Genomic DNA, 13,492 nt, shown 5'->3' on the forward strand with positions numbered 1-13,492 from the left:
AGGAGAGTGTCTGCTGTAGTGGGGAAGTGTGGTTCGGGCTGTTGAAAGTAGGAGGAGGGGAGGAAAAGGAGGAGGGAAGTGTTGGTGGGAGAGCCGTGTGCATGTCAGTGCCAAAAGGGTGGGTGCCTTGGGTCAGGTTGTGGTGGCTGTTGTTGGTAGTTGGGTGTTGGAGGAGAGTGTCTGCTGTAGTGGGGAAGTGTGGTTCGGGCTGTTGAAAGTAGGAGGAGGGGAGGAAAAGGAGGAGGGAAGTGTTGGTGGGAGAGCCGTGTGCATGCCAGTGCCAAAAGGGTGGGTGCCTTGGTGCAGGTTGTGGTGGCTGTTGTTGGTAGTTGGGTGTTGGAGGAGAGTGTCTGCTGTAGTGGGGAAGTGTGGTTCGGGCTGTTGAAAGTAGGAGGAGGGGAGGAAAAGGAGGAGGGAAGTGTTGGTGGGAGAGCCGTATGGATGGCAAGGGCCAAAGGGTGGGTTCCTTGGTGCAGGTTGTGGTGGCTGTTGTTGGTAGTCCGGTGTTGGAGGAGAGTGTCTGCTGTAGTGGGGAAGTGTGGTTCGGGCTGTTGAAAGTAGGAGGAGGGGAGGAAAAGGAGGAGGGAAGTGTTGGTGGGAGAGCCGTATGGATGGCAAGGGCAAAAGGGTGGGTGCCTTGGGTCAGGTTGTGGTGGCTGTTGTTGGTAGTCCGGTGTTGGAGGAGAGTGTCTGCTGTAGTGGGGAAGTGTGGTCAGGGCTGTTGAAAGTAGGAGGAGGGGAGGAAAAGGAGGAGGGAAGTGTTGGTGGGAGAGCCGTATGGATGGCAAGGGCAAAAGGGTGGGTGCCTTGGTGCAGGTTGTGGTGGCTGTTGTTGGTAGTTGGGTGTTGGAGGAGAGTGTCTGCTGTAGTGGGGAAGCGTGGTTCGGGCTGTTGAAAGTAGGAGGAGGGGGGGAAAAGGAGGAGGGAAGTGTTGGTGGGAGAGCCGTATGGATGGCAAGGGCCAAAGGGTGGGTGCCTTGGGTCAGGTTGTGGTGGCTGTTGTTGGTAGTCCGGTGTTGGAGGAGAGTGTCTGCTGTAGTGGGGAAGTGTGGTTCGGGCTGTTGAAAGTCGGAGGATGGGAGGAAAAGGAGGAGGGAAGTGTTGGTGGGAGCGCCGTATGGATGGCAAGGGCCAAAGGGTGGGTGCCTTGGTGCAGGTTGTGGTGGCTGTTGTTGGTGGTCCGGTGTTGGAGGAGAGTGTCTGCTGTAGTGGGGAAGTGTGGTTCGGGCTGTTGAAAGTAGGAGGAGGGGAGGAAAAGGAGGAGGGAAGTGTTGGTGGGAGAGCCGTATGGATGGCAAGGGCAAAAGGGTGGGTGCCTTGGGTCAGGTTGTGGTGGCTGTTGTTGGTAGTTGGGTGTTGGAGGAGAGTGTCTGCTGTAGTGGGGAAGTGTGGTTCGGGCTGTTGAAAGTAGGAGGAGGGGAGGAAAAGGAGGAGGGAAGTGTTGGTGGGAGAGCCGTATGGATGGCAAGGGCAAAAGGGTGGGTGCCTTGGGTCAGGTTGTGGTGGCTGTTGTTGGTAGTCCGGTGTTGGAGGAGAGTGTCTGCTGTAGTGGGGAAGTGTGGTCAGGGCTGTTGAAAGTAGGAGGATGGGAGGAAAAGGAGGAGGGAAGTGTTGGTGGGAGAGCCGTGTGCATGCCAGTGCCAAAAGGGTGGGTGCCTTGGGTCAGGTTGTGGTGGCTGTTGTTGGTAGTTGGGTGTTGGAGGAGAGTGTCTGCTGTAGTGGGGAAGTGTGGTTCGGGCTGTTGAAAGTAGGAGGAGGGGAGGAAAAGGAGGAGGGAAGTGTTGGTGGGAGAGCCGTATGGATGGCAAGGGCCAAAGGGTGGGTGCCTTGGGTCAGGTTGTGGTGGCTGTTGTTGGTAGTTGGGTGTTGGAGGAGAGTGTCTGCTGTAGTGGGGAAGTGTGGTCAGGGCTGTCAAAAACAGGAGGAGGGGAGGAAAAGGAGGAGGGAAGTGTTGGTGGGAGAGCCGTGTGCATGTCAGTGCCAAAAGGGTGGGTGCCTTGGGTCAGGTTGTGGTGGCTGTTGTTGGTAGTCCGGTGTTGGAGGAGAGTGTCTGCTGTAGTGGGGAAGTGTGGTTCGGGCTGTTGAAAGTAGGAGGAGGGGAGGAAAAGGAGGAGGGAAGTGTTGGTGGGAGAGCCGTGTGCATGCCAGTGCCAAAAGGGTGGGTGCCTTGGGTCAGGTTGTGGTGGCTGTTGTTGGTAGTTGGGTGTTGGAGGAGAGTGTCTGCTGTAGTGGGGAAGTGTGGTTCGGGCTGTTGAAAGTAGGAGGAGGGGAGGAAAAGGAGGAGGGAAGTGTTGGTGGGAGAGCCGTATGGATGGCAAGGGCCAAAGGGTGGGTGCCTTGGGTCAGGTTGTGGTGGCTGTTGTTGGTAGTTGGGTGTTGGAGGAGAGTGTCTGCTGTAGTGGGGAAGTGTGGTTCGGGCTGTTGAAAGTAGGAGGAGGGGAGGAAAAGGAGGAGGGAAGTGTTGGTGGGAGAGCCGTATGGATGGCAAGGGCAAAAGGGTGGGTGCCTTGGTGCAGGTTGTGGTGGCTGTTGTTGGTAGTTGGGTGTTGGAGGAGAGTGTCTGCTGTAGTGGGGAAGTGTGGTCAGGGCTGTCAAAAACAGGAGTAGGGGAGGAAAAGGAGGAGGGAAGTGTTGGTGGGAGAGCCGTATGGATGGCAAGGGCCAAAGGGTGGGTGCCTTGGGTCAGGTTGTGGTGGCTGTTGTTGGTAGTCCAGTGTTGGAGGAGAGTGTCTGCTGTAGTGGGGAAGTGTGGTTCGGGCTGTTGAAAGTAGGAGGAGGGGAGGAAAAGGAGGAGGGAAGTGTTGGTGGGAGAACCGCATGGATGGCAAGGGCAAAAGGGTGGGTGCCTTGGGTCAGGTTGTGGTGGCTGTTGTTGGTAGTTGGGTGTTGGAGGAGAGTGTCTGCTGTAGTGGGGAAGTGTGGTTCGGGCTGTTGAAAGTAGGAGGAGGGGAGGAAAAGGAGGAGGGAAGTGTTGGTGGGAGAGCCGTATGGATGGCAAGGGCCAAAGGGTGGGTGCCTTGGGTCAGGTTGTGGTGGCTGTTGTTGGTAGTCCGGTGTTGGAGGAGAGTGTCTGCTGTAGTGGGGAAGTGTGGTTCGGGCTGTTGAAAGTAGGAGGAGGGGAGGAAAAGGAGGAGGGAAGTGTTGGTGGGAGCGCCGTATGGATCGCAAGGGCAAACGGGTGGGTGCCTTGGTGCAGGTTGTGGTGGCTGTTGTTGGTGGTCCGGTGTTGGAGGAGAGTGTCTGCTGTAGTGGGGAAGTGTGGTTCGGGCTGTTGAAAGTAGGAGGAGGGGAGGAAAAGGAGGAGGGAAGTGTTGGTGGGAGAGCCGTGTGCATGCCAGTGCAAAAAGGGTGGGTGCCTTGGTGCAGGTTGTGGTGGCTGTTGTTGGTAGTCCGGTGTTGGAGGAGAGTGTCTGCTGTAGTGGGGAAGTGTGGTTCGGGCTGTTGAAAGTAGGAGGAGGGGAGGAAAAGGAGGAGGGAAGTGTTGGTGGGAGAGCCGTATGGATGGCAAGGGCAAAAGGGTGGGTGCCTTGGGTCAGGTTGTGGTGGCTGTTGTTGGTAGTTGGGTGTTGGAGGAGAGTGTCTGCTGTAGTGGGGAAGTGTGGTCAGGGCTGTCAAAAACAGGAGGAGGGGAGGAAAAGGAGGAGGGAAGTGTTGGTGGGAGAGCCGTGTGCATGCCAATGCCAAAAGGGTGGGTGCCTTGGTGCAGGTTGTGGTGGCTGTTGTTGGTGGTCCGGTGTTGGAGGAGAGTGTCTGCTGTAGTGGGGAAGTGTGGTCAGGGCTGTCAAAAACAGGAGGAGGGGAGGAAAAGGAGGAGGGAAGTGTTGGTGGGAGAGCTGTATGGATGGCCAGGGCCAAAGGGTGGGTGCCTTGGGTCAGGTTGTGGTGGCTGTTGTTGGTAGTTGGGTGTTGGAGGAGAGTGTCTGCTGTAGTGGGGAAGCGTGGTTCGGGCTGTTGAAAGTCGGAGGAGGGGAGGAAAAGGAGGAGGGAAGTGTTGGTGGGAGAGCCGCATGAATGGCAAGGGCAAAAGGGTGGGTGCCTTGGGTCAGGTTGTGGTGGCTGTTGTTGGTAGTTGGGTGTTGGAGGAGAGTGTCTGCTGTAGTGGGGAAGTGTGGTTCGGGCTGTTGAAAGTAGGAGGAGGGGAGGAAAAGGAGGAGGGAAGTGTTGGTGGGAGAGCCGTATGGATGGCAAGGGCCAAAGGGTGGGTGCCTTGGTGCAGGTTGTGGTGGCTGTTGTTGGTAGTTGGGTGTTGGAGGAGAGTGTCTGCTGTAGTGGGGAAGTGTGGTTCGGGCTGTTGAAAGTCGGAGGATGGGAGGAAAAGGAGGAGGGAAGTGTTGGTGGGAGCGCCGTATGGATGGCAAGGGCCAAAGGGTGGGTGCCTTGGTGCAGGTTGTGGTGGCTGTTGTTGGTGGTCCGGTGTTGGAGGAGAGTGTCTGCTGTAGTGGGGAAGTGTGGTTCGGGCTGTTGAAAGTAGGAGGAGGGGAGGAAAAGGAGGAGGGAAGTGTTGGTGGGAGAGCCGTGTGCATGCCAGTGCCAAAAGGGTGGGTGCCTTGGGTCAGGTTGTGGTGGCTGTTGTTGGTAGTTGGGTGTTGGAGGAGAGTGTCTGCTGTAGTGGGGAAGTGTGGTTCGGGCTGTTGAAAGTCGGAGGAGGGGAGGAAAAGGAGGAGGGAAGTGTTGGTGGGAGAGCCGTATGGATGGCAAGGGCAAAAGGGTGGGTGCCTTGGGTCAGGTTGTGGTGGCTGTTGTTGGTAGTCCGGTGTTGGAGGAGAGTGTCTGCTGTAGTGGGGAAGTGTGGTTCGGGCTGTTGAAAGTCGGAGGAGGGGAGGAAAAGGAGGAGGGAAGTGTTGGTGGGAGAGCCATATGGATGGCCAGGGGAAAAGGGTGGGTGCCTTGGTGCAGGTTGTGGTGGCTGTTGTTGGTAGTCCGGTGTTGGAGGAGAGTGTCTGCTGTAGTGGGGAAGTGTGGTTCGGGCTGTTGAAAGTAGGAGGAGGGGAGGAAAAGGAGGAGGGAAGTGTTGGTGGGAGAGCCGTATGGATGGCAAGGGCCAAAGGGTGGGTGCCTTGGGTCAGGTTGTGGTGGCTGTTGTTGGTAGTTGGGTGTTGGAGGAGAGTGTCTGCTGTAGTGGGGAAGTGTGGTTCGGGCTGTTGAAAGTAGGAGGAGGGGAGGAAAAGGAGGAGGGAAGTGTTGGTGGGAGAGCCGTATGGATGGCAAGGGCCAAAGGGTGGGTGCCTTGGGTCAGGTTGTGGTGGCTGTTGTTGGTAGTCCGGTGTTGGAGGAGAGTGTCTGCTGTAGTGGGGAAGTGTGGTTCGGGCTGTTGAAAGTCGGAGGAGGGGAGGAAAAGGAGGAGGGAAGTGTTGGTGGGAGAGCCGTATGGATGGCAAGGGCCAAAGGGTGGGTGCCTTGGTGCAGGTTGTGGTGGCTGTTGTTGGTAGTTGGGTGTTGGAGGAGAGTGTCTGCTGTAGTGGGGAAGTGTGGTTCGGGCTGTTGAAAGTAGGAGGAGGGGAGGAAAAGGAGGAGGGAAGTGTTGGTGGGAGAGCCGTATGGATGGCAAGGGCAAAAGGGTGGGTGCCTTGGTGCAGGTTGTGGTGGCTGTTGTTGGTAGTTGGGTGTTGGAGGAGAGTGTCTGCTGTAGTGGGGAAGTGTGGTTCGGGCTGTTGAAAGTAGGAGGAGGGGAGGAAAAGGAGGAGGGAAGTGTTGGTGGGAGAGCCGTATGGATGGCAAGGGCCAAAGGGTGGGTGCCTTGGTGCAGGTTGTGGTGGCTGTTGTTGGTAGTTGGGTGTTGGAGGAGAGTGTCTGCTGTAGTGGGGAAGTGTGGTCAGGGCTGTTGAAAGTAGGAGGAGGGGAGGAAAAGGAGGAGGGAAGTGTTGGTGGGAGAGCCGTATGGATGGCAAGGGCCAAAGGGTGGGTGCCTTGGGTCAGGTTGTGGTGGCTGTTGTTGGTAGTCCGGTGTTGGAGGAGAGTGTCTGCTGTAGTGGGGAAGTGTGGTCAGGGCTGTTGAAAGTAGGAGGAGGGGAGGAAAAGGAGGAGGGAAGTGTTGGTGGGAGAGCCGCATGGATGGCAAGGGCAAAAGGGTGGGTGCCTTGGTGCAGGTTGTGGTGGCTGTTGTTGGTAGTTGGGTGTTGGAGGAGAGTGTCTGCTGTAGTGGGGAAGTGTGGTTCGGGCTGTTGAAAGTAGGAGGAGGGGAGGAAAAGGAGGAGGGAAGTGTTGGTGGGAGAGCCGTATGGATGGCAAGGGCAAAAGGGTGGGTGCCTTGGGTCAGGTTGTGGTGGCTGTTGTTGGTAGTCCGGTGTTGGAGGAGAGTGTCTGCTGTAGTGGAGAAGTGTGGTCAGGGCTGTCAAAAACAGGAGGAGGGGAGGAAAAGGAGGAGGGAAGTGTTGGTGGGAGAGCCGTGTGCATGCCAATGCCAAAAGGGTGGGTGCCTTGGTGCAGGTTGTGGTGGCTGTTGTTGGTAGTCCGGTGTTGGAGGAGAGTGTCTGCTGTAGTGGGGAAGTGTGGTTCGGGCTGTTGAAAGTAGGAGGAGGGGAGGAAAAGGAGGAGGGAAGTGTTGGTGGGAGAGCCGTGTGCATGCCAATGCCAAAAGGTGGGGGGGCCTTGGTGCAGGTTGTGGTGGCTGTTGTTGGTGGTCCGGTGTTGGAGGAGAGTGTCTGCTGTAGTGGGGAAGTGTGGTTCGGGCTGTTGAAAGTAGGAGGAGGGGAGGAAAAGGAGGAGGGAAGTGTTGGTGGGAGAGCCGTATGGATGGCAAGGGCAAAAGGGTGGGTGCCTTGGTGCAGGTTGTGGTGGCTGTTGTTGGTAGTTGGGTGTTGGAGGAGAGTGTCTGCTGTAGTGGGGAAGTGTGGTTCGGGCTGTTGAAAGTAGGAGGAGGGGAGGAAAAGGAGGAGGGAAGTGTTGGTGGGAGAGCCGTATGGATGGCAAGGGCCAAAGGGTGGGTGCCTTGGGTCAGGTTGTGGTGGCTGTTGTTGGTAGTTGGGTGTTGGAGGAGAGTGTCTGCTGTAGTGGGGAAGTGTGGTTCGGGCTGTTGAAAGTCGGAGGATGGGAGGAAAAGGAGGAGGGAAGTGTTGGTGGGAGCGCCGTATGGATGGCAAGGGCCAAAGGGTGGGTGCCTTGGGTCAGGTTGTGGTGGCTGTTGTTGGTGGTCCGGTGTTGGAGGAGAGTGTCTGCTGTAGTGGGGAAGTGTGGTTCGGGCTGTTGAAAGTAGGAGGAGGGGAGGAAAAGGAGGAGGGAAGTGTTGGTGGGAGAGCCGCATGAATGGCAAGGGCAAAAGGGTGGGTGCCTTGGTGCAGGTTGTGGTGGCTGTTGTTGGTAGTTGGGTGTTGGAGGAGAGTGTCTGCTGTAGTGGGGAAGTGTGGTTCGGGCTGTTGAAAGTAGGAGGAGGGGAGGAAAAGGAGGAGGGAAGTGTTGGTGGGAGAGCCGTATGGATGGCAAGGGCCAAAGGGTGGGTGCCTTGGGTCAGGTTGTGGTGGCTGTTGTTGGTAGTTGGGTGTTGGAGGAGAGTGTCTGCTGTAGTGGGGAAGTGTGGTTCGGGCTGTTGAAAGTAGGAGGATGGGAGGAAAAGGAGGAGGGAAGTGTTGGTGGGAGCGCCGTATGGATGGCAAGGGCAAAAGGGTGGGTGCCTTGGTGCAGGTTGTGGTGGCTGTTGTTGGTGGTCCGGTGTTGGAGGAGAGTGTCTGCTGTAGTGGGGAAGTGTGGTTCGGGCTGTTGAAAGTAGGAGGAGGGGAGGAAAAGGAGGAGGGAAGTGTTGGTGGGAGAGCCGCATGAATGGCAAGGGCCAAAGGGTGGGTGCCTTGGGTCAGGTTGTGGTGGCTGTTGTTGGTAGTCCGGTGTTGGAGGAGAGTGTCTGCTGTAGTGGGGAAGTGTGGTTCGGGCTGTTGAAAGTCGGAGGAGGGGAGGAAAAGGAGGAGGGAAGTGTTGGTGGGAGAGCCGTATGGATGGCAAGGGCCAAAGGGTGGGTGCCTTGGTGCAGGTTGTGGTGGCTGTTGTTGGTAGTCCGGTGTTGGAGGAGAGTGTCTGCTGTAGTGGGGAAGTGTGGTTCGGGCTGTTGAAAGTAGGAGGAGGGGAGGAAAAGGAGGAGGGAAGTGTTGGTGGGAGAGCCGTATGGATGGCAAGGGCAAAAGGGTGGGTGCCTTGGTGCAGGTTGTGGTGGCTGTTGTTGGTAGTCCGGTGTTGGAGGAGAGTGTCTGCTGTAGTGGGGAAGTGTGGTTCGGGCTGTTGAAAGTAGGAGGAGGGGAGGAAAAGGAGGAGGGAAGTGTTGGTGGGAGAGCCGTGTGCATGCCAGTGCCAAAAGGGTGGGTGCCTTGGTGCAGGTTGTGGTGGCTGTTGTTGGTAGTTGGGTGTTGGAGGAGAGTGTCTGCTGTAGTGGGGAAGTGTGGTTCGGGCTGTTGAAAGTAGGAGGAGGGGAGGAAAAGGAGGAGGGAAGTGTTGGTGGGAGAGCCGTGTGCATGCCAGTGCCAAAAGGGTGGGTGCCTTGGGTCAGGTTGTGGTGGCTGTTGTTGGTAGTCCGGTGTTGGAGGAGAGTGTCTGCTGTAGTGGGGAAGTGTGGTTCGGGCTGTTGAAAGTAGGAGGAGGGGAGGAAAAGGAGGAGGGAAGTGTTGGTGGGAGAGCCGTATGGATGGCAAGGGCCAAAGGGTGGGTGCCTTGGTGCAGGTTGTGGTGGCTGTTGTTGGTAGTTGGGTGTTGGAGGAGAGTGTCTGCTGTAGTGGGGAAGTGTGGTTCGGGCTGTTGAAAGTAGGAGGAGGGGAGGAAAAGGAGGAGGGAAGTGTTGGTGGGAGAGCCGTATGGATGGCAAGGGCCAAAGGGTGGGTGCCTTGGGTCAGGTTGTGGTGGCTGTTGTTGGTAGTTGGGTGTTGGAGGAGAGTGTCTGCTGTAGTGGGGAAGTGTGGTCAGGGCTGTTGAAAGTAGGAGGAGGGGAGGAAAAGGAGGAGGGAAGTGTTGGTGGGAGAGCCGTATGGATGGCAAGGGCCAAAGGGTGGGTGCCTTGGGTCAGGTTGTGGTGGCTGTTGTTGGTAGTCCGGTGTTGGAGGAGAGTGTCTGCTGTAGTGGGGAAGCGTGGTTCGGGCTGTTGAAAGTAGGAGGAGGGGAGGAAAAGGAGGAGGGAAGTGTTGGTGGGAGAGCCGCATGGATGGCAAGGGCAAAAGGGTGGGTGCCTTGGGTCAGGTTGTGGTGGCTGTTGTTGGTAGTTGGGTGTTGGAGGAGAGTGTCTGCTGTAGTGGGGAAGTGTGGTCAGGGCTGTTGAAAGTAGGAGGAGGGGAGGAAAAGGAGGAGGGAAGTGTTGGTGGGAGAGCCGTGTGCATGCCAATGCCAAAAGGGTGGGTGCCTTGGTGCAGGTTGTGGTGGCTGTTGTTGGTGGTCCGGTGTTGGAGGAGAGTGTCTGCTGTAGTGGGGAAGTGTGGTTCGGGCTGTTGAAAGTAGGAGGAGGGGAGGAAAAGGAGGAGGGAAGTGTTGGTGGGAGAGCCGTGTGCATGCCAATGCCAAAAGGGTGGGTGCCTTGGTGCAGGTTGTGGTGGCTGTTGTTGGTGGTCCGGTGTTGGAGGAGAGTGTCTGCTGTAGTGGGGAAGTGTGGTTCGGGCTGTTGAAAGTAGGAGGAGGGGAGGAAAAGGAGGAGGGAAGTGTTGGTGGGAGAGCCGTGTGCATGCCAATGCCAAAAGGTGGGGGGGCCTTGGTGCAGGTTGTGGTGGCTGTTGTTGGTGGTCCGGTGTTGGAGGAGAGTGTCTGCTGTAGTGGGGAAGTGTGGTTCGGGCTGTTGAAAGTAGGAGGAGGGGAGGAAAAGGAGGAGGGAAGTGTTGGTGGGAGAGCCGTATGGATGGCAAGGGCCAAAGGGTGGGTGCCTTGGGTCAGGTTGTGGTGGCTGTTGTTGGTAGTTGGGTGTTGGAGGAGAGTGTCTGCTGTAGTGGGGAAGTGTGGTCAGGGCTGTCAAAAACAGGAGGAGGGGAGGAAAAGGAGGAGGGAAGTGTTGGTGGGAGAGCCGTGTGCATGTCAGTGCCAAAAGGGTGGGTGCCTTGGGTCAGGTTGTGGTGGCTGTTGTTGGTAGTCCGGTGTTGGAGGAGAGTGTCTGCTGTAGTGGGGAAGTGTGGTTCGGGCTGTTGAAAGTAGGAGGAGGGGAGGAAAAGGAGGAGGGAAGTGTTGGTGGGAGAGCCGTGTGCATGCCAGTGCCAAAAGGGTGGGTGCCTTGGGTCAGGTTGTGGTGGCTGTTGTTGGTAGTTGGGTGTTGGAGGAGAGTGTCTGCTGTAGTGGGGAAGTGTGGTTCGGGCTGTTGAAAGTAGGAGGAGGGGAGGAAAAGGAGGAGGGAAGTGTTGGTGGGAGAGCCGTATGGATGGCAAGGGCAAAAGGGTGGGTGCCTTGGTGCAGGTTGTGGTGGCTGTTGTTGGTAGTTGGGTGTTGGAGGAGAGTGTCTGCTGTAGTGGGGAAGTGTGGTTCGGGCTGTTGAAAGTAGGAGGAGGGGAGGAAAAGGAGGAGGGAAGTGTTGGTGGGAGAGCCGTATGGATGGCAAGGGCAAAAGGGTGGGTGCCTTGGGTCAGGTTGTGGTGGCTGTTGTTGGTAGTTGGGTGTTGGAGGAGAGTGTCTGCTGTAGTGGGGAAGTGTGGTTCGGGCTGTTGAAAGTAGGAGGAGGGGAGGAAAAGGAGGAGGGAAGTGTTGGTGGGAGAGCCGTATGGATGGCAAGGGCAAAAGGGTGGGTGCCTTGGGTCAGGTTGTGGTGGCTGTTGTTGGTAGTCCGGTGTTGGAGGAGAGTGTCTGCTGTAGTGGGGAAGTGTGGTTCGGGCTGTTGAAAGTAGGAGGAGGGGAGGAAAAGGAGGAGGGAAGTGTTGGTGGGAGAGCCGTATGGATGGCAAGGGCCAAAGGGTGGGTGCCTTGGGTCAGGTTGTGGTGGCTGTTGTTGGTAGTTGGGTGTTGGAGGAGAGTGTCTGCTGTAGTGGGGAAGTGTGGTTCGGGCTGTTGAAAGTCGGAGGAGGGGAGGAAAAGGAGGAGGGAAGTGTTGGTGGGAGCGCCGTATGGATGGCAAGGGCCAAAGGGTGGGTGCCTTGGGTCAGGTTGTGGTGGCTGTTGTTGGTGGTCCGGTGTTGGAGGAGAGTGTCTGCTGTAGTGGGGAAGTGTGGTTCGGGCTGTTGAAAGTAGGAGGAGGGGAGGAAAAGGAGGAGGGAAGTGTTGGTGGGAGAGCCGCATGAATGGCAAGGGCAAAAGGGTGGGTGCCTTGGGTCAGGTTGTGGTGGCTGTTGTTGGTAGTTGGGTGTTGGAGGAGAGTGTCTGCTGTAGTGGGGAAGTGTGGTTCGGGCTGTTGAAAGTAGGAGGAGGGGAGGAAAAGGAGGAGGGAAGTGTTGGTGGGAGAGCCGTATGGATGGCAAGGGCAAAAGGGTGGGTGCCTTGGGTCAGGTTGTGGTGGCTGTTGTTGGTAGTTGGGTGTTGGAGGAGAGTGTCTGCTGTAGTGGGGAAGTGTGGTTCGGGCTGTTGAAAGTAGGAGGAGGGGAGGAAAAGGAGGAGGGAAGTGTTGGTGGGAGAGCCGTATGGATGGCAAGGGCAAAAGGGTGGGTGCCTTGGGTCAGGTTGTGGTGGCTGTTGTTGGTAGTTGGGTGTTGGAGGAGAGTGTCTGCTGTAGTGGGGAAGTGTGGTCAGGGCTGTTGAAAGTAGGAGGAGGGGAGGAAAAGGAGGAGGGAAGTGTTGGTGGGAGAGCCGTGTGCATGCCAATGCCAAAAGGGTGGGTGCCTTGGTGCAGGTTGTGGTGGCTGTTGTTGGTGGTCCGGTGTTGGAGGAGAGTGTCTGCTGTAGTGGGGAAGTGTGGTTCGGGCTGTTGAAAGTAGGAGGAGGGGAGGAAAAGGAGGAGGGAAGTGTTGGTGGGAGAGCCGTGTGCATGCCAATGCCAAAAGGTGGGGGGGCCTTGGTGCAGGTTGTGGTGGCTGTTGTTGGTGGTCCGGTGTTGGAGGAGAGTGTCTGCTGTAGTGGGGAAGTGTGGTTCGGGCTGTTGAAAGTAGGAGGAGGGGAGGAAAAGGAGGAGGGAAGTGTTGGTGGGAGAGCCGTATGGATGGCAAGGGCAAAAGGGTGGGTGCCTTGGGTCAGGTTGTGGTGGCTGTTGTTGGTAGTCCGGTGTTGGAGGAGAGTGTCTGCTGTAGTGGGGAAGCGTGGTTCGGGCTGTTGAAAGTAGGAGGAGGGGAGGAAAAGGAGGAGGGAAGTGTTGGTGGGAGAGCCGCATGGATGGCAAGGGCAAAAGGGTGGGTGCCTTGGGTCAGGTTGTGGTGGCTGTTGTTGGTAGTTGGGTGTTGGAGGAGAGTGTCTGCTGTAGTGGGGAAGTGTGGTTCGGGCTGTTGAAAGTAGGAGGAGGGGAGGAAAAGGAGGAGGGAAGTGTTGGTGGGAGAGCCGTATGGATGGCAAGGGCAAAAGGGTGGGTGCCTTGGGTCAGGTTGTGGTGGCTGTTGTTGGTAGTTGGGTGTTGGAGGAGAGTGTCTGCTGTAGTGGGGAAGTGTGGTTCGGGCTGTTGAAAGTAGGAGGAGGGGAGGAAAAGGAGGAGGGAAGTGTTGGTGGGAGAGCCGTATGGATGGCAAGGGCAAAAGGGTGGGTGCCTTGGGTCAGGTTGTGGTGGCTGTTGTTGGTAGTTGGGTGTTGGAGGAGAGTGTCTGCTGTAGTGGGGAAGTGTGGTCAGGGCTGTTGAAAGTAGGAGGAGGGGAGGAAAAGGAGGAGGGAAGTGTTGGTGGGAGAGCCGTGTGCATGCCAATGCCAAAAGGGTGGGTGCCTTGGTGCAGGTTGTGGTGGCTGTTGTTGGTGGTCCGGTGTTGGAGGAGAGTGTCTGCTGTAGTGGGGAAGTGTGGTTCGGGCTGTTGAAAGTAGGAGGAGGGGAGGAAAAGGAGGAGGGAAGTGTTGGTGGGAGAGCCGTGTGCATGCCAATGCCAAAAGGTGGGGGGGCCTTGGGGCAGGTTGTGGTGGCTGTTGTTGGTGGTCCGGTGTTGGAGGAGAGTGTCTGCTGTAGTGGGGAAGTGTGGTTCGGGCTGTTGAAAGTAGGAGGAGGGGAGGAAAAGGAGGAGGGAAGTGTTGGTGGGAGAGCCGTATGGATGGCAAGGGCAAAAGGGTGGGTGCCTTGGGTCAGGTTGTGGTGGCTGTTGTTGGTAGTCCGGTGTTGGAGGAGAGTGTCTGCTGTAGTGGGGAAGCGTGGTTCGGGCTGTTGAAAGTAGGAGGAGGGGAGGAAAAGGAGGAGGGAAGTGTTGGTGGGAGAGCCGCATGGATGGCAAGGGCAAAAGGGTGGGTGCCTTGGGTCAGGTTGTGGTGGCTGTTGTTGGTAGTTGGGTGTTGGAGGAGAGTGTCTGCTGTAGTGGGGAAGTGTGGTTCGGGCTGTTGAAAGTAGGAGGAGGGGAGGAAAAGGAGGAGGGAAGTGTTGGTGGGAGAGCCGTATGGATGGCAAGGGCCAAAGGGTGGGTGCCTTGGGTCAGGTTGTGGTGGCTGTTGTTGGTAGTTGGGTGTTGGAGGAGAGTGTCTGCTGTAGTGGGGAAGTGTGGTTCGGGCTGTTGAAAGTAGGAGGAGG

The sequence above is a fragment of the Struthio camelus genome, chromosome 17 (assembly GCF_040807025.1).
Source record: "Struthio camelus isolate bStrCam1 chromosome 17, bStrCam1.hap1, whole genome shotgun sequence".
NCBI classification, from domain to species: Eukaryota; Metazoa; Chordata; class Aves; order Struthioniformes; family Struthionidae; genus Struthio; species Struthio camelus.